Source organism: Oryctolagus cuniculus, chromosome 7, assembly GCF_051225735.1.
Source record: "Oryctolagus cuniculus isolate XC-2025 breed Fujian yellow rabbit chromosome 7, ASM5122573v1, whole genome shotgun sequence".
In the NCBI taxonomy this organism is placed as follows: Eukaryota; Metazoa; Chordata; class Mammalia; order Lagomorpha; family Leporidae; genus Oryctolagus; species Oryctolagus cuniculus.
In genome coordinates this window covers 99,569,532-99,591,826 of record NC_142873.1, presented here as the reverse complement: position 1 = coordinate 99,591,826, position 22,295 = coordinate 99,569,532, and positions in this window count along the sequence as shown.

Here is a 22,295-nt window from a genome sequence, read left to right as displayed (position 1 = left end):
CATTAATGGGATTTAGGGTCCCATGGCAAGTTTTTAAACTATACCCTTAGAAGTAGACCCTTAGGAATGTATGCAGAACTATAAAGCTTTACAGTTACAAGCTTATTTCTCCTTCTCTTATCCTCACTCTTATTTTTTACTGGGATCTATTTCAATTGACTTTATACATATATGATTAACTCCATGTTAAATAAAGAGTTCAACAAATAGTATTAAGAAGAAAAAAAAAAAAAACTGTTCCTTGACAGTCAAGACAAGGGCTGTTCAAGTCGTTGATTTTCAAAGTATCAATTCCACTTCTACAGATTTTCTTTCAGGTGCTCTGATATCACAGATCAGGAAGAACATATGGTATGTGTCCCTTAGGACTGGCTTATTTCACTAAGTATAATGTTTTTCCAGATTTATCCATTTTGTTGCACATGACCAGATTTCATTTTTTTTACTGCTGCGTATTATTCCATATAGTATATATCCCATAATTTCTTTATCCAGTCTTCAGTTGATGGGCTTTTATTTTGATTCCATGTCTTAGCTATTATGAATTGAGCTGCAATAAACATGTGGGTACAAATAACTCTTTTATTTGCTGATTTCTTTTTTTTTTTTTTTTTTGATAGGTAGAGTTATAGACAGTGAGAAAGAGAGACAAAGATCTTCCTTCTGTTGGTTCACTCCCCAAATGGCTGTAATGGCCAGAGCTGCACCGATCCAAAACCAGGAGCCAGGTGCTTCTTCCTGCTCTCCCATGCAGGTGCAGGGGCCCAAGCACTTGGGCCATCCTCCACTGCCCTCCCAGGCCACAGCAAAGAGCTGGACTGGAAGAAGAGCAGCCAGGACTAGAACTGGTACCCACATGGGATGCCAGCACTGCGGGCAGATTAACTAAGTGAGCCACACCACCGGCCCCTTATCTGCTGATTTCATTTTCCATGGGTAAATTACCAGGAGTAGGATGGCTGGGTCATATGGTAGCATTCTATCAGATTTCTGAGGTATCTCCAAAGTGTCTTCCATAGTGTTTTTACCAGTTTTCGTTCCCACCAACAGTGGATTAGGGTACCTTTTCCCCCACATCCTCCTCAGCATTTGTTGTTTGTTGATTTAAGAAGATTACTTTTAAAATACATTTTTTATTTTCCAAGTTGCAGCAGGAAGGCAGGAGTGACACACATTTATAGCCACCGCATTTGGTTGTTGAAGAAAGTAATTATGCTTGCTGCAAATATCCAGTGTTATACCAAAGACAAAATGACAATATATTTACATCATTGTGTGGTTGCTTGAGTGAGACTGACTGGTTTAATGAAAGATACATTCTTTTCTATCTTTGGAAAGGAGGAACCCAGTCTTCCTTAAAATTTTGTTCAGTTTTTCGAACTTAAATTACTGCAGCTGCCTAATCTAAGAACCCAATACACATTTGCAACATTTCCATTTCCTTTTCCATTATCTAGAAGGTGAAACATAATATTTGAACCAACTTTCTGTGATTTAATATTAAATGCATCAAAAGAGATCAACTCAGAATATAAATAGCATGTTTAATATGTCTGAAGTAAATGATAATTGCTACATAACTGCATAGTAAAAAGTACAGTTCAGCAACTCAGAGGAGAGCTGATCTTTATGAAAGATGCTATTTATTTTATTTTTTCCAGTGTATTGAATTAGCGTGTATATTATCCTTCCAAGGAACACCTCTAGGTCCAATTTCTATGACACCGTGGGTAAAGTTTTGCCAAGAAAGCTCATGTGAGAGCCTAAATCTCCTACAACAGCAAGTAGTTGTAAGTGAATAGTGGATAAAATGCTGTTCATTTCCCAGTGTTGAAGAGTTTGACATGCCCTGACTGAATCTATGCCTGGTGTACAACGCTTATTAGGAAGTTTCAGAAAAAGTGATTATACAGATGGAGGACCCCCACAGACTCTTTATGTGCAGTTTGTAAACAGAGAAGAATTTTATTTTCAGTATTTTCCTATATATCATTCTTTATCTCTTCCTAATGAAATATTTAATCACTTTATTAAAAAATTAAAAACAATTTTAAATATTAATAGATCTGAAAGAAAATTATATGCAAATACAGTAACAGTAGAAGACTTCAATACTCTGCTTTCAACAATAAAATGTATAGAAGGAAAACAACAAGGAAACATTGACTGTGAGCTCACTTTGATCTACATGGACCTACTTACAGAACATTTCATCCAACAGCAGCAGAAAACACATTCTTTTTTTTTTTTTTTTTTTTTTTTTTTTTTTTTTGACAGGCAGAGTGGACAGTGAGAGAGAGAGACAGAGAGAAAGGTCTTCCTTTTCCATTGGTTCACCCTCCAATGGCCGCCACGGCCGGCGCACCGCGCTGATCCGATGGCAGGAGCCAGGTACTTCTCCTGGTCTCCCATGGGGTGCAGGGCCCAAGCACCTGGGCCATCCCCCACTGCACTCCTGGGCCACAGCAGAGAGCTGGCCTGGAAGAGGGGCAACCGGGACAGAATCCGGCGCCCCGACCGGGACTAGAACCCAGTGTGCTGGTGCCGCAAGGCGGAGGATTAGCCTAGTGAGCCGTGGCGCTGGCAGAAAACACATTCTTAAGAACACACCAAGCATTCTCTAGAATGAGTCACCTATTAATGAGTTAGTGTGCATAAGTCATAAAAATTTAATATTAATGTAATATCAGGTATCTTTTTCAGACCACAATGGTAACGAAATGGAAATTAACAAGAGAAATTTTAGTGAATTTCACAAATATGTGGAAAATAAACTTTCTCTTGAACAAGCAGTAATAGAAAAGAGTCAACCAAAAACTTAAAAACTTATAGGACATAACAAAAGTGATTATAGGAGGGAAGTTTATAGAAATCGAAGCCTATGTAAGAAAAGAAACAGGTGGGCTTTTGGTGCAGCAATTGAGATGCCATTTGGGATGCTCATACCCCACCCTGAAGTGCCTGGGTTCAAGTGCCAGCTTTGCTTCTCATTTCGGAATCCCTGTTAGCAACCACCCTGGAAGGCATCAGGTGATGGCTCAAGTGGCTGGTCTCTGCCACCAAAATGAGAGAAGTGGATTGGGTTTCTGTGTCCCACCTTTGGCCAAGCCCAACCCTAGGTGTTATGAGCAGTTGAATGTACCAGTGGATGGAAGCACTCTAAGAAAGATCAGAGCAGAAGTAAATAAAACAGTTTTAAAAAGTGGAAAAGCTTGGAGAAACACTGTTTGATTCTGTGAGGAGAAGATCAAGCTTGACAAACCTCTTTAGACTAAGAAAAAAAATGAGAAGATTCAAAGAGTATCAAGAATGGAAAAGGAGACATAACAACTGAAATCGCAGAAAAACAAAGGATCATAATAGAATAGAGTGAACAATGTAGACTAACAAATTGTATAAAGTAGAAGAAATAAAGACATTTCCAGAAACAAGCACTATATCAAGTCTACATAAAGAAGAAATGCAGTCTGAATGCACTAATAACAAGTACGCTAATTGAATCACTAGTAAAAAATTCTGCCATCACACAAAAGCCATGATTGATGGCTTCAAGACTGAATTCTATTAAAAAGTTAAAGATGAACCAATAACAATCTTTCTTAAAGTCTCCGAAAAATCTGAGAAGAAAGAACAACTTTTAAATTTATTTTCCAGCATTATTCTGTTACCAAAGGCAGTTGTTTTGGCCAGCAATTTTTGAATATGACTCCAAAACACAATCAACAAAAACAAAAGTATACAAATGAAACTGCATTAAACTAAAAGAGCTTCTGCATGACAAAGATGCAATAAACAGTGTGAAGAAGCAACCTAGAGAATAAGAGAAATTATATCCATATCACACATCTGATAAAAGATTAATATCAAAAATATAAAAGGATTTGAGACAACTCAATAACAAGAAAACAAATGATATTATTTACAATGAGCGAAGGACCTAAATAATTGCTTCTCAAAGGAACACATTGAAATGTCCAAAAGCCATATGAAAAAATGTTCAACATCACTAATCAACAGAAAAATGTAAACTAAAACCAAAATGAGAGAAGGCATCACAGTTGTTAAGATGACGGTTATCAAAATGACTAGAGGTAACAAACATTGGTGAAGATGTGGAGAAAAGTAGACACTTGAACACTGGGACATGCAAAGTCAGACAATCATTTTGGAGAACAGCGTGTAAATTCCCCAAAGAATTAAAAACAGAGCTAGCATATGATCCAGAATGGATATTTACTTGCCATATTCATTGCAGCATTGTTCAGAATAGCCAACATTCACCAGCAGTGAATGGATTATGAAAAATATGATGTATTTAAAATATATTTTATTTAATATATTTTATTTGCACGTATTATAATATAAACTATGTTAAAATATAAATTACTGTGGTATATGTTATAAAGAGCATATGTTATATTCAATACATATTGTTATTCATGTTCTTTGTATATTTGGGGTATTAATATTTTATTAGATATAAGAAAGTATTCAGACTTAGAAAGTAAGACAATTCTGTTATCTGTGGAAATATGGAGAAATTTGGAGGACAATTTGCTGGGTGAACTAAGGCAGTCACAAAAAGTCAAATACTTCACTCATTTATATGTAGAATCAAGAAATGTTGATCTCATAGAAATATAGTAGAATTGTAGCTGCTAGGGACTGAGTGAGGAGGTGTTACGGAGACACTCATACACCCATCAAAGGGTGCACATTTTCATTTAAGCAAGTGCAACAAATTAGATACATCTGTTGCAAAGCAGTGACCAAAATTATCATAATGTTAATTTGAAAATTATTATGACAATAGATCTTAAATATTCAGCCATCAAAATCCGGTGTGTGTGTGATGATGAATATATGCTTGTTTACTTGACTTAATCATTGAAACAGCAAACAAATCTCAGAACATTGTGCTGTACACCATACATATACAGTATTTTTATTTCCCAATTAAATTTTAAGAAAAAAAACTATTTCCCAGTATTATGATAGTGATTGAATCCTCTAATTTGTTTTGTTCTTTGACTTCCTTTTTAGATTTATTAATACTTTTGGTTAAATATGAAAATTTATAAATAACTTTGTAAAACTATTTTTTATTCTACATACAGGCAAACTCTAAAGAATATCTTTCTAAAATCCTCTTGTGCCCATGTTTTTCACTGAGCCAAATGTATTTTTAGCCAAGTAATTAATACCAGGAAGATAAAATTATCTTCTAATTTAATATGAAAAATTCATAACTGAGATCTTAATGGTAAGAAATATCTTATAGAATTAAAAAGCAGAACATTAATTTGTTCAATGATAAAATATGAAACTTCTAATTTAAGGAATTTTCACTGTCTTCATAAAAAATAGATCTTACGAGCCACCTCAACCTAGATGTTGAAGAAAAGATGTGGCTACAAACCTAAGTGCTCTGCATGTAAGTTGAAGCTCAAGAAAACTGAATGTACTAAAAGAGAATTGTGATAAACTAAGAGGTTCATTTGTGTGGGGGAAAAAGTCCATTAAGAATATGCCACAAGTATAGATTAGGGATCTTTGAAACAGAGAAATACTGAGAATTTTGCAAATGGAAAATTAAAACCACTATTTAAGATTAATATCCTATAATTGCCAATAGATAGAAAACTACTACAGTTCTCCAATGAAATATGTCATGGGGCATGTCAGTAATAAGACTTTCTTCATTCAGATAACCTTTTATTTATTCTCTAGCAGAATCAGTGATTGCCTTTATCAAGTAAATGTCTAAAAAGTTGAAGGCATTTTTACACAAAAATAACTTAACCATAGGGTCTGGCATTGTGGTAAGCTGTGACTTTCCAGGTAGGTATTCTTTATTGGGATGCCAGTTTTGATACCAATTCAAGACCTGGCTGTGCCAATTCTGATCCAATTTCCTGCAAATGTGTCCAGAAAGGTATTAGAATACGGCCCAAACATTTCGGCCCAAAACCCATCTGGGAAACATGGATGGAGTTTTTGGCTCGTGGCTTCAACTTGACCCAGATTTAGCTGTGATCTTGCCCCTGAATTCATTGTCATGTCCATTTAGGGAGTGAATCTGTGGTTGGAAGATTCTCTCTATTGCTCACTCTCTCTTTCTTCTCTCTCTCTCTCTCATCCTGTCTCATTGACACTCTGCATTTCAAGTAAAGAAATCTTAAAAAAAAAAAAAAAACATATAATTTGTTATCTAACTTTACAAATTAGGAATTTAACACAAGACAAGCAGATAAAGTTACACAGGATATATTCTTCAGTTGAATTCAATTACACAAATAAAAAGTATTTTGGGAACCTAAGAGACCCCATAAGAATACGATGCCATTGTCTCTATTTTGTTATTATTCTTGTTGCTCTTTCAGTTTCTCGACATTATCCCAGACCTTTTAATTCTCTTTCCTTGGGAAGCACTGCATATACATTTGCTTACATTCTATCATGCTGTCATGTTCTTAAATATACTGTAAGTTTAAAAACAAAGAGACAAGAAAAGAAAAAAAAAAAAAACAAGCTAGAGGTTGTCTTTAAACAAAATACCCATATACAATTGTTCTGTATAGGGAGATTCTATTGAGTATACCTAATTGATGAGTCCAGTATCTTCTACTATTTGAGAATGGATGTTAACATGGCTGCTCTGACATAACAGAGCAAGACATCCCACAAAGAGTGCTGTGGTAAGGAAAAATTGTGGCTGGGTAGAGATTAAAGAGATCTGAGCTATCGACAAATTTACTGGGGTTCTTGGACCTCTTTTCTAGATTTCTGATAGGTCACAGAGAAATAAGGAATATTAACTACATTAGTTGCCTGGGCATATATCCAAGGACCCTCTAGGCATAATGATTTAATTTATTTTGCATTATTTTAGACATAATACTACTACCTATCATGACTACAAAATAAATGTTTAAACAATTATATATTAATTGAGAGTTCAAGAAACACACACACACGCAGAAAGGGAGGGAGGCAGAGAGAGAGAGAGAGGGGCAGAGACCAGAGTTTTCCCATCTAAAAGGGAATCTCCTAAAATGACTGTAACATCTGGGGCGAGAAGAGGTTGAAGCCATAACCAGAAACTCAACCTAGATCTTTCCATGTGAGTGACAAGGAATCAACTGCTTGAGTCATCACATGCTGCCTCCTAGGGTCTGCACTGATGGGGAGCTGGAGTCAGGAGCTGCAGCCAAGTATCAAACCCAGACACTTAAATGTGGGCATGGGCATCTTTTTTTAACTTTTATTTAATAAATATAAATTTCCAAAGTACAAGTTTTGGATGATTGTGCCTCCCTCCCACCTGCAACCATCCCATCTCCCACTCCCTCTCCCATCTCATTCTTCATGAAGATTAATTTTTAATTATCTTTATATACAGAATATCAATTTAGTATATACTAAGTAAAGATTTCAACAGTTTGCACCCACACAGAAACACAAAGTGTAAAGTACTGTTTGATTACTAGTTATACCATTGATTCACATAGTACAACACATTAAGGACAGAGATCCTACATGGGGAGTAAGTGTACAGTGACTCCTGTTGTTGATTTGACAATTGACACTCTTGTTTATGGCATCAGTAATCACCCTAGGCTCTTGTCATGAGTTGTCAAGGCTATGGAAGCCTTTTGAGTATGCCAACTCCGATCTTATTTAGACAAGGCCACAGTCAAAGTGAAAGTTCTCTCCTCCCTTCAGAGAAAGGTACTTCCTTCTATGATGGCCCTTTCTTTCCGTTGGATCTCACTCACGGAGATCTTTCATTTAGGTCATATTTTTTTTTTTTCCAGAGTGTCTTGGCTTTCCATGCTTGAAATACTCTCAGGGGCTCTTGAACCAGATCCAAATGCTTTAAGGGCTGATTCTGAGGCCAGAGTGCTGTTTAGGACATCTGCCATTCTATGAGTCTGCTGTGTATCCCGCTTCCCATGTTGGATTGTGCTCTCCTTTTTAATTCTATCAGTTAGTATTAGCAGACACTACTCTTGTTTATATGATTCCTTTGACTCTTAATCACATCATTATGATTAATTAGGAACTGAAACTTACACTTTGACTAGTGAGATGGCATGGGCATCATAACTGGTGTCTTACCACAAGGCTAATTACTAAACGCTTTTCGAAATTAAAATATTATATTATACAAAGACTGTTACCAACATTTTCTTCTATACCACATGATTTAAATATTTCAGTTAAATCATGTTTTTTAATTGGAGATTACATTAAGATGATCATAGAGACCCTGTAGGTTTATGACATTTGCAATCTGCATTTCACAAGCTTTTCAAGACTATGGATGTGAATGACTGTCCATTTGCCTTCCCCAACCAAACTTAATTGGTTGGAAACCAGGAGCTCTGTCTCATGGATTCATATATAAGTCCACATGTATCTGAGCATGCTGCTTCTCTCCACCTCCTCCAAAGGCAGTTTCATGTTTATTTCTAGTTAAGTTGGTCAATAAATACTGCTGCTGCATTGCTGTAGGTGGCAATTTCCAACACACAAAGCTCAGCTCTATGGTTGCCACTGGAAGCATCTCTGCCTCCTCTGTCACAAGGCTCAGCATTTCCCTACAGTTGGCCATGCCACACAGCAGGAGGAGTAGGTTCCTACCATTCTGATTTCTTGAGACTTTTGATAGCCAGGCTTTCAGGTGGAATATGACTGAGAGCAGCAGGAGGATAGGATCAAAGGATCATTTCCTCTTATGAGAGTAACCCTAGGCCGTGCTATTTGTACAGTGACATATTTCATAGTTCAGTGAAAAAGCCCATTCAGCATTTTGGGAAAAATAGTTAATATGATCTATCATTATCTTTCATTGCCTCAGAAATGAGTTCTTTGTATACTGAATAAAAATGGAAATACTGTAGACCAATTCCACTCCTTTATGATGAAGATATGTGAATAGTTTTATTAAAAATATTAGCTATTTCATTCTCTATTTCACTCTAAAATTTATTTTTTTCTAAGTGTCTAATTATTTTTCCTGTTAATCGGTTTTTTTTTTGAATAGTCCTACCAGTTTTATATCTATCACCACAGTTTGTGAGTCCCCCAAATAGACCTAGTTTATGTTTTTCCCCAGAGTTTCTCTACCCCAGAGACAAGTAGATTTCAATTAGGAATTGGTGTACAATTTACCAGATGTCTTGAGATATTTCAGCACTTAAAATAAATGTAGACTAAAACTGACATCAATGAAATACTTCAAGACACACTGGGAGTAAAACAAAAACCCATTGGTAAGATCTACCACTGTTGTAGAGTTGTTATTAGTTGAGATTTCTGTTTTACCCCTTTACCTGTTTCTGTACTTTCCAAGAAAGTTATTATGATGATGTATGAGATATTCAAATTAAATTAGAAAAAAAATTAAAATGACTTCTATTTGATTCCCATCAGAAAGCAGCAAGACCGCTGGATCCTAGTCCTAAACGAAAATTGAGAAAAATTACAGAAAAAGTGCAGAGTTAAAACTTGAAAGGAAGCTGAAAACTAGAAGAAATTCTTGACTGATGGGTGACTGCATGAGTAGTCATAGAAGGAGCATATCCTACTTACGGTAAAAGGAAAACTTAAAGGGACAAAAGAAACTGCAGAACTTTACCTTGGTTCTTCCTCCAACATTGTGTTAGTATAAACATAGGGGGCAAAGTAAGCTATATAATTCTCCTGTTGTTACTCCACCAAAATTCTGCTGGGGTACAGTTGTGGCAATTCTGCCTCTGATGTAAGTGCCCTCAAAAGTAAAACCAGATTAACAGAGACCTTTGTCTATCTGTAGTTACCACAAGTAATTGACTTGTGGTGTTGCTTCTCATTTAGGAAGTGCCTTCACATATCTAGGGTATAACAAATAAGGTTATTACATGAAGAGCTGGTTTATGGAGTGAGGCATGCTCTGAAATGGGGCTACCATCACCTTACAGATCAGTCTACCCGTCAGAGGTTGGACAGAGAGCTATCTTTGTTTACATATTGACTATCAAAAGAGGGGTTACATGGCAGCCGAGAGCTGCTCTTTTTAAAAAGTCTGCTTGTAAGTTTGGTCCTTGGCTGGTATCTGGGAACTTGGCTTCTGAAATAATCCCAAAGGATAAGACTGTGGTCCTGAGTCTACATTATTTATTTAAGAAATATGTTTTACAGTGAAAACATTTTCTACTGAGAGTCTGCAAGTTTTGTCACTGCTATGCTGAATGCCATATGACCAAACTCCATTAATAAACATGAATTCTGAATCTTCAACAGGCTCACCTTGGCAGGAATATCATAGAGGTGTCACTGAATTTTTCCTGCTGGAGGCGAGGCACAATCTCAGGAACCCCTCATGAAAAGTACCCATAGGAAAATTGCATATGGATTTCCCCATTTTTGTTGGTTACTTTTTCCTTGTTGGTCTTTGATGTTTCTCTGCAATAAATCTGAGCTGTGAGTACAACCATATGCTAATCCCCTTGAGTCATTTCGACTGAGTCATCAAATGTGTAGGAAGTCTCGGGACACTGGAAATATTGACAAAGCAACTGATAAGCCCCAGGGAATGCCAGGTCCAAGGCCAGAATAACAGCACCTTTGAAGAGCACAGCTATCACTAAAGAGAAGCAAATATTGGAGTCTCACTTTCATCAGAAGCAAAATGTTAGAACAGATGGGTCCAAAATTTAAAATCATTTAAAAAAACATTCTAAAAGAGAGGAGAATTTGACAATTGGGATAAGAAGAGATTTGTGGAGTAGCCTCTAGCTGGTGGAGAGTCAATCTGCATGCTGTGCTATAACTCGCTTCTCCCAGGTATTTTATTAGGTGGTTTTCCCATGTGGGGTTTTAATTATCACCCTTGTGTCTCTATTCTGTATTTTGTGTATTTGGAGAAAATTCAGATAAAATGCTAGGTAGCTTCCATTTTAGACATACATTTAATTGCTCCTTTTAATGAGTCAAAAATGATGCTTTGTCTTCAGGTTCAGTTTACATTTCACAATATCTGTGAATCATATTCAATTTCCTTATTACTATTCTGTACCATATGAAGTTACAAGACTTTTTTGTATAGCATTACTTGTAAGGTCCTCAGACTGTATTTCATTGGTGTATGCCCACTATGTGAAGGTAACATTTTGGGAAGTAGTGACTACATCTTACTGAGGTACTTTCTAGCACCCTGTGAGGATATATTGGATGATTTTGCATTACTAAAGCAGAAAGTATGTCATAAAAATAATAATTGCAATTGCTAGCATTTATTGAACACTTACTATGTGTCATTAATTCTTCAATGTTCCACTTTTATTAACTCATTTAAGCCTCAAAACAGTTTATGAGTAAAGACCTTATATTTTCTCCATTTAAAAGACGAAATAACTGGAACACATAAGAATTAAATAGCTTTCCTAAGGTAAAACTGCCACTAAGTGGAAAAAAACTAAGGTTAAAATAAATGCAGTCCAGTTCCAGAGGCTGAACTGTGTAAATGTTATGTGAAACTGCTTCACATAATTGGTGAGTAATATTTGAGTTACCTGATTTAGCAAATATCAAAGCAAAATATAATACCAGTTTAAAAAGTCATGGACAGGCCTAAGGGAAACAAGAAGGTAGTTATTAAGAATAACTTGTTACAAGGAGTGAATTAGGACATGGAGACTACAAAACCCTAACAGTGCAGGAAGTTCTAAAGGATAAGGGCAAGAGCCTAGTGTTTAACTGTTTCTGGGGCAGAAGGTCTCACTCACAAACAATATTAGAATCTAGCCATGGACCAACCATGGCCTAGGATTCAGGGAGCTAAAGGAATACACACACAGGCTTTTCACTCCTTCTGGTGCCCCACGGTAAAGCCTCCACACTCAGAACAAGGCACGGTCACTAGGCAAGTGGGAGTTAGCCCAACATACTAAAGCTCATGATCCATGATCAAGAAAGGCATTGTAATTCACAAAAACACAAGATAAAAGTACTATATCAGAAACTGAAAGACCTAGTACAGCTGTTTGACAGAGGCATTTAGTCACTACCTTGGTTATCTTATCTCACATCAGATTTTCTGAGTTATGAGTCTCAGCTCCATTCCTGATTCCAACTTTCTGCTAATGCTCACCCTGGAGGCAGGCAGTAGATGATGGCTGTAATAGTTAGGTCCCTGCCACACACTTGGGAGTCCTGGATTAAATTCCCAGCTGCTGGCTTTGACCTAGCCAGACCTGGTTATTTGGGGTATTTGAGAAATGAATTAGTGTTTTGAGCCCTCTCAGACCGTCTGTCTGAATGTCCGTCTCTCTCTCTCTTTCTCTCTGCCTTCAAGTAATAAATAAAACAATAAAAATAATTAGAGCTCAAAATACACGTGTTGTACTGCTGTAAGTTGTATATGGATCCCTAACTGTGACACTTCAGGCAAGTCACTTTGTTTCTTAGGGTCTGTATTATCTTTTTTAAAAATAATTTAAAAAGTCCCATGAACTCTAGGCTCTCATAAAGATGTAACAAATTAAGATTTATACATTATATCAATTTTCTATGCAAAGTATATGAAGAGAAAGACCTTAGGAAATGAGATTCAGAATTATTTAAGAAAGCAGAATGATTATGAGAATGCAATGACCTGCTTAAAGAAAATTAAGAGAACAGTGGGAAAGGTCATGTGTAGGGTTTGCTAAGAACAATAAATTATTAACAAAGGGAAATTTAGCCCTGGAGATGGTAGAAAAATGAAATACAATAGAGAACACAAGGAAATCCAGATTAATGGATGAATTCTTAAGAATCAGTCCAATGTACTATGATGTAATCCGAATTATAATAAACCAAAAAGGCAATAAAATAACCTAGACATGTATTTTTTTAATCATTAGAAATAAATGCATTATGGATTAACCAAAAGAACAGGTAAATTTAAGATCAAAGCTCATAAATTTAAATTTTCATACAGTACTTAGAGAGAATAAAGGAGATGTTTATTTGAAAGTGCTTTGAAAGCTTTAAATTGCCACTCAAATATTGTTGACCTTTTTGTGGAGATCAATCTATTGGTATCTTAATGGATTTTTTTCTAAGTAGAAATTGCTTGGATGTTTCTAAACACATATTTTTGAAAGAGGAATCAAGGGTCACAACAAAAATATGACATGGATAAAATACAGTCACTAGTATGGTAGATTATATTACTCTTCACCAAAAATTCCAGTTCCCGTCTCCCTGTGATGCTCCTTTGTGTAAGAAGATGATGTTCTGTTGAACACTGAAATTGCCTTAAGACTTTCTTTGTCTACGCAAATATTTGTGGAAGACACATGAGTTACTTTGGGGCAGAAGTTCAAGAACTGGCATCTCTTTCCATCTTTCACAATGAGCAGTAATATGCTGTGGAACAGCTTCTTTCTTAGCCTGGTTCCCAGAGTGATGGTGATGGGACATAAAACCACAGCATTAACATATGTGACTACAGAGAAACAAATTTTTATTGTTGTACATGATGGTGATTCTTGTGTTCAATTTTACTGTAGCATGTAGTATGTTGACTAATATGATTAGTTTTCCACTGAATTTCCATTACTTTGCATTTCTGAGCAGATTTTGGTAACTTAGTTACTGTTTTTGTAGTTAAATTATAGTTCAAGGTACATATTTCCAAAGGGGTGCACACTTACTGCCACTTTAGCCCAATAGATGTGGGTAGGAATACTGTGGTTGTTTTCTTCACTCTCAAATTGAAAATGGATCTGAACTTGCAGGTTGTACTTTGAGACCATAGAATGACTAAGGAATTATTCATTGTGCTAACCTGTATGGCTGTGAGTTCTTCTTAAAAGAAATGTGGAGATTTTAATCTCTGTTTTTGATACATTTGTTCATTATTTATCTTTGAAATTATTTCTTGGTTTTATTTTTTGAATCATTTTTTAAACATTTATTTATTTATTTGAAAGGCAGAATTACAGAGAGAGTGACTTCCATCCACTGGTTTACTCTGCAACTCTGCAAATGACTGCAATGGCCAGAGCTGTGCCGATCCAGTTCCAGGAGCCTGGAGCGTCTTGCAGGTCTCCCATGTAGGTGCAGGGGCCAAGGACTTGGGCCATCATCTACTGCTTTCCCAGGCCATAGCAGAGAGTTGTATCAGAAATGGAGCAGTTGTGGCCGGCACCGCGGCTCACTAGGCTAATCCTCCACCTTGCGGCGCTGGCACACCGGGTTCTAGTCCCGGTCGGGGCGTCGGATTCTGTCCCGGTTGCCCCTCTTCCAGGCCAGCTCTCTGCTGTGGCCAGGGAGTACAGTGGAGGATGGCCCAAGTGCTTGGGCCCTGCACCACCTGGCTCCTGCCTTCGGATCAGCACGGTGCGCCGCTGTGGTGGCCATTGGAGGGTGAACCAAAGGCAAAGGAATACCTTTCTCTCTGTCTCTCTCTCTCACTGTCCACTCTGCCTGTCAAAAAAAAAAAAAAAAAAAAAAAAAAGAAAGAAATGGAGCAGTTGAGACTTGAACCAGTGGCCATATAGGATGTCAGCACTGCAGATGGCAAGATGGCAGCCTCACCCACTATGCCACAGCATCAACCACTCTTTGAACCTTTTTCATCATTCTCAAAAATTCATTATTTTATATATTCAATACTGCCATAAATATGTCACTGAGTGACTGGTAAAGCTGATATCAAATGTTTTATCCATTGCACAGAATAAAATCTGTTCAACACAAGTCATGCCTTGTGGAGATTGCAGTGCATTTGTATGTGTATTCCTAATCCTCAACAACATTCAGCAATACATATAAAGAGAAAATTAAAGAGAGGAGAAAAGGCAAGAAAAGACAAGAAGAAAGAAGGAGCATGAAGAGAAGTAGAAATAAATGTAATATCTGCAATGGTAACTCAGGGAAGGGAGAGAGAATATCTTCTTCAAAGAAAAAGCGTCCGTCTCCCTGGAATTTGTGACAGTATGAAACACTGAGAATGCGTGTGTAGCACATGTGCTGTATATTAGAGGCTGGTTTACTATGAGTAGATGAAACTTAAGTATCAATCTTCTTGCTTGCACTGAATCTTCCAAAATCCTGGGTTGAGGGGGTTTTGTAGAACATATTCATTCAGTGAATCTTATTGTAACACAATTTTGAAGTACCATGAAGACTATTTTTCATACTCTGATTTTCCTTTGTCATGCTCTTGGTTCACATAGCATTGGATTGAACATAAATTTTTTGGAATCTTACTGGAGAAAGTTGAGCTGGAAGTACATTTACTTTTGTCTTTAATGATATAATTGTGTGATTCATAGTCACTCCTGTGTATTTAAGTGCATTAGTAACTGAAGTGATGTACCAATAAATTCTAGGAATACATTTTCTGCACCTAATATGATATTATACAATGAAGATATAGGATTATTAAATGTATTACTACTTAACACTTCCTAAGCACTGAGCCCTACAAATGTGTACTTAATGAGGAAAAATAAAATATGGAGCAAGCAGATAGTCTGTAGAAATCCCTTCTAAACATCAAACAGATGCAGAAAATTCCAAGTGGATGATAATTGTTTGTTGCAATCAATGCACAGTCAGAACAGACTATTTTATCAGTAATCTCATTGCTAGAGTAGTATGTAGAATAATAAAAAACCTGTACTTAGTTTCTTCCTATGAATTTAAAGTTTCTATTTACGTATCTTATGCATTTGAAAGGTAGAACGAGAGAGAGAGAGAGAGAGAGAGAGAGAAATCATCCATCCATCGATTCACTCCCCAAATGGACACAACAGTCAGGGCTTGCCTAGGAAAAGGATAGGAGCTGGGGACTCAATTTTGATTTGCCATGTGAGGTTCAAAACCCACAGCAGCTTCAGTAATCAGAGAACCACAAAACATCTATATGTGAGTAATAGAAATAGGATATTATGTAAACATTACAGCACTGGAAACGTTTTGAACATGCTAAATTCAAAAGTATTTGTGCGGGAGGATAACATGACAATACATGAATGTGTGGAATGTTAAACAACATTTTAATAATTTAAATAACCCTTGGAAACTTTAACAGGACTGGAGAACATGTCTGTAGACGAGGAACGACAATAAAGATGAAGTGTCCTGTTAAGAGGTAATTATGTAAAAGTGATAGAAGATGATATAAAAATGCATTAAAGAAAAATATACATGTAAAGTTATCACAAACTGAAGACTCATCCCAAATATTAAAGAATAATGATAAATCGGGACCAGCATTGTGGCACAGCAGGTTAATCCGTTGCCTGTGATGCTGCAATCCTATATAAAAAACATGAGTTCAAGTCCTGGCTGCTGTGTTTCTGATCCAGCTTTCTGTTAGTATGTATGGGAAAACAGCAGAAGATGGGCCAAGTACTTGGCCCCTGCCACCCACGTGGGAGACCCAGATAGAGTTTGAGTCTCCTGGCTTTGGCCTGACTTGCAGTGGCTGTTGCACATTTGGGAAGAGAGCCAGTGTATGGAAGAATGCTTTCTCTCTCTACCTCTCACTCTCTGTATTGCTCTGTCTTTGAAATAAATAAAATATTTTTAAAAAAGGTATATTACAATTGCTATGGCCATTTCAAGGTGATAGAAAACTGATAGTGATAACAATGGTGATTAGTAATAAATTTTAAAAAAAATGAGGTTGACTGAAGGATGTATTTGAGTATGTGTTTGAAAAAGCAAAAAAAAAAAAAAATCATCCAAACTCTCCTTCCTCTTCAAGACCAGTTTCTTTCATTCTTTTCTCTTTTATGGAACAACTTCTAGGAAGAGATTTTGATAGTCATGACTTCCATTTCAAGGATTCTTAGTCACTTGCCAAGCTACTCCTATCTGAAATCCAATGCCTGTGCTCCTTTGAAACTACTCTTTGAAAGATTATCAGCATTTTCAACATTTTGAAATATCAGTAAATACTAGTTTGCTCTTATTTTGCCAGATATCTCAGCAGTATTTGAAAACAGTAAACATTCTCTATTAAAATAATTTCTTTTTTTTTTTTTTTTTTTGACAGGCAGAGTGGACAGTGAGAGAAAGAGACAGAGAGAAAGGTCTTCCTTTGCCATTGGTTCACCCTCCAATGGCCGCCACGGCCGAAGCGCCGCACTGATCCGAAAGCAGGAGCCAGGTGCTTCTCCTGGTCTCCCATGCGGGTACAGGGCCCAAGCACCTGGGCCATCCTCCACTGCACTCCCAGGCCACAGCAGAGAGCTGGCCTGGAAGAGGGGCAACCGGGACAGAATCCGGCGCCCCGACCGGGACTAGAACCGGGTATGCTGGCGCCGCAAGGTGAAGGATTAGCCTAGTGAGCTGTGGTGCCGGCAAATAATTTCCCACTATAACCCCTTTGGTTTTTAATTCCACAACCTCTCTACTTTTGCTATGCTCCTAAAATCAATTATAGATCTTCTCTATTTCCATTTCATAATCTCTCTTTGAAAGATAACCTTCAAATCTTCTATTATTATATCTATGTCTCACAAATATACATATATATATGTATTTGCCTGTAATATGTATATATTTTATTATGCATAATATATAATTATTCTTTCATTCTACAGGCAACACAAAATATCTTGATAATAACTGAATATGAAGATTTTTAACTCTTGAGGCTGCCACTATGGCACAGCAGATAAAATTATGGCCTGCAATGTCGGCATCTTATATGGGCACACGAGTGGTTGCTAGCTGCTCCATCATGGATCCAGGTCTCTGCTATGGCTTGGGAGAGCAATAGAAGGTGCCCCAAGTCCTTGGGCCCCTGAATCCAAATGAGAGATTACAAAGAAGCTCTTGGCTCCTGGTTTCAGATTGTCCCAACTCTAGTCATTTGGGAAGTGAACCAGCAGGTGGATGATTCTCTCTCATTCTCTCTCTCTCTCTGTCTCTCTCTGCCTATGTCTCTCTGTAACTCTGCCCTCCAAATAAACAACTCTTTTATAAAAATGTTTTAACTTTTATTGTCTTCCGGTGTTTCATAGCATGTTTGGATACATCGTCTATTAATATAATATGAAAAATCATATGATGATTATTTGAATATCCATGAAGCAAGTTTGGAAACAAGCAAAAATAATCATAGCAAATAGTTTATCTGAAAGGTGCAATTAATATCAGCAAGATAGTAGAGAAATTATCCATTGAAAGAAAATCAGCCAATAAAGGATGTGTGAATAGAGTGGGTATTACACAGAACAAATAGCACTTAACCAATTAGGGAAATATATGATGTTTTGGTGAAAAACACTCAAAATAATATCATCCCAGTTAAAAGGAGAGGAGATTGGGTCATTTTCATAAGACTCCTGGAAATTCTTGGATAAGGCCTGTTCCTGATTGATGTTTCTTTCCTAGTACACCCAAATGTGGAATGAATTGACTGTCACACTTCTTAGAAAACCTCTCAGATACAAAATTCAGATATTAGCAATTGGAATAATTTTGATTATGGGAAAAGAGTAATATCTAAATAATGCATAAACTGGACACTCTGTAACTGCTGCAATTATTCTTTGTGCAATTCACCTTCATTTTCACTCCACATAAAACTCACTGCTTATTCAAGGCATTGTAATAAATTAAAATTACAAAGAGGAATAGTGGGACAAGTCAGATTGGTAGAAGAAGCCATTGCAGCTGGTCTCAAGAACAACAGGCATTTGTCTCTTTCCTCTGCCATCCATTCAAGTGTTCTTTCACATGAGATTTATTGTGTGGTTCCAAACTCCAGATTGACATCACCAGATCATGTTTACTGCAATTGCCCATTTACAATTATTATTGTATCTTAAAACCTGATGCGCCGGCGCCGCGGCTCACTAGGCTAATCCTCCACCTTGCGGCACCAGCACACCGGGTTCTAGTCCCGGTCGGGGCGCCAGATTCTGTCCCGGTTGCCCCTCTTCCAGGCCAGCTCTCTGCTGTGGCCTGGGAGTGCAGTGGAGGATGGCCCAAGTGCTTGGGCCCTGCACCCCATGGGAGACCAGGAGAAGCACCTGGCTCCTGCCATCAGATCAGCGTGGTGCGCCGGCTGCAGTGCGCCAGCCGTGGCGGCCATTGGAGGGTGAACCAACGGCAAAGGAAGACCTTTCTCTCTGTCTCTCTCTCTCACTGTCTACTCTGCCTGTCAAATAATAATAATAATAATAATAAAAAAACCTGATGCAATAACCAATCACCTGGGCTCCAAAGTTATTCCTCCACTGCTAACTATAATAAAAAAAATTCATATCAATTTTGTTAATCTTTTCATTGCCTAATAATGCACTGTAGAATAATGCCAACATGATCATCCAAACTGTAACTGTATTTTTAAATTTCTGCTCTCTAAAAGAGAAAGTGTGCCTCCTCAATAAAAGTAGACCTCCATACCAATGGGTTCTAAATATGTGAGAACAAAGGATAACATTCTTGAGTTGATCATTGAGAATATGGTTGAGAAGTGCTTCTCCTTTTTTCACTTCCAGGTTAGCCTGCCAAGCAATAAACAAATGCCTATCAGCATGCAACATCATACTCATATAATGCTGATTGGTTCAAAACATACAACTGTATAATACTCTAACTCTACTGGGTGTCATTTCTAAGAATACACATTATCTATGGTTTTCGAAGATAATCCCAGCATGCTGTCAGGATAGTTACTTCTGGATTATGTAGGATATGGAAGGATCAGTGAGTATCATGATCAAATGCCCATGATCGTGTCTCTGTATCTGTAAAGCAGATGCTTTTCCATTGAAAGATGGGTTTTTCCCAATTGCTGTCATAAATTATCAGTATTATTACCAATTTTATAAATTCCTCATTTGCATTAAATGTACTCAGCATGACTACTACAAACGAGAGTGATAGTTAAGTTTATGGTAATCATCATCAAGGATCATGACTCAGTTTTTATAAGGGCCAGAAAAGTAAAAAATAAAAATAAAAAGTGACCGGCACATCTGCACTTATGATTTTACCCACTGAGAGAATTTCACTTATATTTGATCACCTGTATGTGCTCAAAAAGTATAATAATGTTTTTAACTTTCATTGATTCAGCAAGCAAGCTTACCTATCATAGATAGACATTGTCTTTATATACATTACAAAAGTCTTGTGCCATTTCTTCCACCTTCTTATGAAGACATTTTCTCCATCATATGATAGATTTCTTCTGTTATAGATGAAAGAACTGGTTCATGAGTGACAATTCTGAGTACAGATGAATTTGATTCCCAGGGTTAAGCAATCAGTTTCCAGGAGGACCTAGGAACATGCTGAGAGTAGCTTTTCAAATTCTGAACTGTTCCCTGCTGCAGATCACATACTATTGTTCTAGAATCTTTATTGAAGCTCCTTTTTTTGAAGCTGCCCAAGTGTTTCACATGGTAACCTCTAGCCTCTAGCATTTGTATCGTATTGCATAAGCAGGAGGCATATTTAAGTACTGCTTGCCTGAGCTTTTTTCCCTCTGGATCATCACCAAAATTAGTGGTCATCTGTCTCAACTAATCCATTAGCTGGAAAAAATTATGTGCTGCCTGCATCACACAAAGGAACCTACAAAACATATGATTTTTAAAAATGGTAACATGAAAGGTAGAAGCTACATTCTTTCTCTTGGATGTGTAACTCAAAAACTTTCACTTTAATGGATTCCTAAATATTTTACTAATGTGTTGATCAGCTGAAGCTTTTTTTTTAGAAGATTTATTTATTTATTTGAAAGTCAGAGTTACACAGAGAGAGAAGGAGAGGCAGAGAGAGAGAGAGAGGTCTTCCATCTGATGGTTCAATCCCCAAATGGCCACAAAGGCCAGAACTGCGCCGATGCGAAGCCAGGAGCCAGGAGCTTCTTCCAGGTCTCCCACGCGGGTGCAGGGCCCAAGGGCTTGAGCCATCTTCTACTGCTTTTCCAGGCCATTGCAGAGAGCTGGATGGGAAGTGGAGCAGCTGGGACTAGAACCAGCACCCATATGGGATGCTGGCGCTTCAAGCCAGGTTGTTAACCCACTGTGCCACAGCGCCAGGCCCGATCAGCTGAAGCTTTTTAAGTTTTATATTGCACACTATTTTGCATGGCTTCATTGGGTTTCTAGAGAATGACTTACATCTTACTGTCCATAGTTGTATTAGTTAGCTTTGTGAATTTATCTAAACTATCAGAGATTAGCTACACAGGAAGGAAGATGACTTGTTTTGGATTAAAGCTATAGAGAGTCACATTCCAAAGTTGGGAAGACCCGCTGATTCAAATATCAGGTAAGGTTGTCGCATGGCAGAGGTATGATTACAACTGGAATCAGGAGGCAGAGAGAAACACAGGAAGCAAGCTTGATTCACACAATGAACCTTCTGATGACAATTACCTTCTTAGGTCAGGCTGTCAATGTCCTAAAGATCTTCTACCAGCCCAGCTCCAAGAAACCATAACTGGATCAAGTCTCCTCCTCTTAATCCCTTAATTATTAACATTAATCTGGTAACCATTAACATAAGACTCTGAGGATCACATCTCCAAAACTTTGACCTTTTGGGGATATGCAAACTATCATCCAGATAGTAAAAATGTTAATCAACAAAACATTTCAGTACAGTGTGAAAGATCAGTGTTCTGCAGAATGTCCAAAGTCTTGTAAAACACATATTTTGTAGCCTTACTGCAAGATCCTGTATATATCTTATAATTTGTTCTGTGATTATATCCCAGTGTCTCTTCCATGTAAAGTTCTTCAGATCCTTCTCTATAAAAAGCATTGAAAAGACCACATTTGAAAGATCAATAATATCTCCTCTCTGCTGTGAAGCTATTGATCTGGTGGCTTGTTCTCATCAATTCCTGTCATAAATTGTCAGTATCATTATTTAGCCTGTACATTATTTGCATTAAATACACACAAATTAACTACTACAAATGAGAGTAATAGTTAAGCTTATGATAGTCCTCATCAAAGACCAAAGACCATGACTCACCAGTCTTTACAAGGGCCAGACTAGTGAATTAAGGTGACCATCACAACTTCAACCTTTAAGTTCCAAACGTGGCACTAATCCTTCTGTTACAACTTCGGGCTTTGCATGTCCAGGCCACAGTATTAAGGGCATCCCTCAACATTCCCTGCATTGCAAGTCTTATTCATAAAAGGGATTCTTAGTATCTATTAATTATGAAATAGCAGACCAGAGATTATTACCACTTCACTCACTATAGATTCGTTATTTCTGTCTGCCCAGTTAGTGATCCCGTTCTAGAGACTTAATCTAAGAATCACTTT